Raw genomic sequence first — 2598 nt, 5'->3', positions numbered from 1 at the left:
ATCACGGTCGAAAATCGTCTAGGACCGATAGGAAAAAGTTTCCTCTTGGCGGTGGGACTTAGAAAAATTTTCGTCGAACGTCCGACGGAGTAGCACATCCGTCCATTATTTGCTAATAACTCGATAAATAATAATTGTAGCGAGTTTGGTGTTATGATATATATTGTTAGAAAACCCGTCTATATTACAGTGATATCACGTCGAAAATCGTCTAGGACCGATAGGGAAAAAAGTTTCCTCTTGGCGGTGGGACTTAGAAAAATTTCCAGAGTTTTGTCGACGGAGTAGCACATCCGTCCATTATTTGCTAATAACTCGATAAATAATAATTGTAGCGAGTTTGGTGTTATGATATATATTGTTAGAAACCGTCTATATTACAGTGATATCACGTCGAAAATCGTCTAGGACCGATAGGGAAAAAGTTTCCTCTTGGCGGTGGGACTTAGAAAAATTTCCAGAGTTTTGTCGACGGAGTAGCACATCCGTCCATTATTTGCTAATAACTCGATAAATAATAATTGTAGCGAGTTTGGTGTTATGATATATATTGTTAGAAACCGTCTATATTACAGTGATATCACGTCGAAAATCGTCTAGGACCGATAGGGAAAAAGTTTCCTCTTGGCGGTGGGACTTAGAAAAATTTCCAGAGTTTTGTCGACGGAGTAGCACATCCGTCCATTATTTGCTAATAACTCGATAAATAATAATTGTAGCGAGTTTGGTGTTATGATTATATATTGTTAGAAACCGTCTATATTACAGTGATATCACGTCGAAAATCGTCTAGGACCGATAGGGAAAAAGTTTCCTCTTGGCGGTGGGACTTAGAAAAATTTTCGTCGAACGTCCGACGGAGTAGCACATCCGTCCATTATTTGCTAATAACTCGATAAATAATAATTGTAGCGAGTTTGGTGTTATGATACATATTGTTAGAAACCGTCTATATTACAGTGATATCACGTCGAAAATCGTCTAGGACCGATACGGAAAAAGTTTCCTCTTAGCGGTGGGACTTAGAAAAATTTCCAGAGTTTTGTCGACGGAGTAGCACATCCGTCCATTATTTGCTAATAACTCGATAAATAATAATTGTAGCGAGTTTGGTGTTATGATATATATTGTTAGAAACCGTCTATATTACAGTGATATCACGTCGAAAATCGTCTAGGACCGATACGGAAAAAGTTTCCTCTTAGCGGTGGGACTTAGAAAAAATTTCCAGAGTTTTGTCGACGGAGTAGCACATCCGTCCATTATTTGCTAATAACTCGATAAATAATAATTGTAGCGAGTTTGGTGTTATGATATATATTGTTAGAAACCGTCTATATTACAGTGATATCACGTCGAAAATCGTCTAGGACCGATAGGGAAAAAGTTTCCTCTTAGCGGTGGGACTTAGAAAAATTTTCGTCGAACGTCCGACGGAGTAGTACATCCGTCCATTATTTGCTAATAACTCGATAAATAATAATTGTAGCGAGTTTGGTGTTATGATATATATTGTTAGAAACCGTCTATATTACAGTGATATCACGTCGAAAATCGTCTAGGACCGATAGGGAAAAAGTTTCCTCTTGCGGTGGGACTTGGAAAAATTTCCAGAGTTTTGTCGACGGAGTAGCACATCCGTCCATTATTTGCTAATAACTCGATAAATAATAATTGTAGCGAGTTTGGTGTTATGATATATATTGTTAGAAACCGTCTATATTACAGTGATATCACGTCGAAAATCGTCTAGGACCGATAGGGAAAAAGTTTCCTCTTGGCGGTGGGACTTAGAAAAATTTTCGTCGAACGTCCGACGGAGTAGCACATCCGTCCATTATTTGCTAATAACTCGATAAATAATAATTGTAGCGAGTTTGGTGTTATGATATATATTGTTAGAAACCGTCTATATTACAGTGATATCACGTCGAAAATCGTCTAGGACCGATAGGGAAAAAGTTTCCTCTTGGCGGTGGGACTTAGAAAAATTTCCAGAGTTTTGTCGACGGAGTAGCACATCCGTCCATTATTTGCTAATAACTCGATAAATAATAATTGTAGCGAGTTTGGTGTTATGACATATATTGTTAGAAACCGTCTATATTACAGTGATATCACGTCGAAAATCGTCTAGGACCGATACGGAAAAAGTTTCCTCTTAGCGGTGGGACTTAGAAAAATTTCCAGAGTTTTGTCGACGGAGTAGCACATCCGTCCATTATTTGCTAATAACTCGATAAATAATAATTGTAGCGAGTTTGGTGTTATGATATATATTGTTAGAAACCGTCTATATTACAGTGATATCACGTCGAAAATCGTCTAGGACCGATAGGGAAAAAGTTTCCTCTTGGCGGTGGGACTTAGAAAAATTTTCGTCGAACGTCCGACGGAGTAGCACATCCGTCCATTATTTGCTAATAACTCGATAAATAATAATTGTAGCGAGTTTGGTGTTATGATACATATTGTTAGAAACCGTCTATATTACAGTGATATCACGTCGAAAATCGTCTAGGACCGATACTTAAAAATTTTCCTCTTATTTGTGGGACTTAGAAAAATTTTCAAAGTTCGGTGAATTATGAAAAGTTG

Source organism: Halictus rubicundus, unplaced genomic scaffold (assembly GCF_050948215.1).
Source record: "Halictus rubicundus isolate RS-2024b unplaced genomic scaffold, iyHalRubi1_principal scaffold1185, whole genome shotgun sequence".
Lineage (NCBI taxonomy): Eukaryota > Metazoa > Arthropoda > Insecta > Hymenoptera > Halictidae > Halictus > Halictus rubicundus.
The sequence above is the reverse complement of the archived record's forward strand: the minus strand, read 5'-3'. Positions refer to the sequence as shown.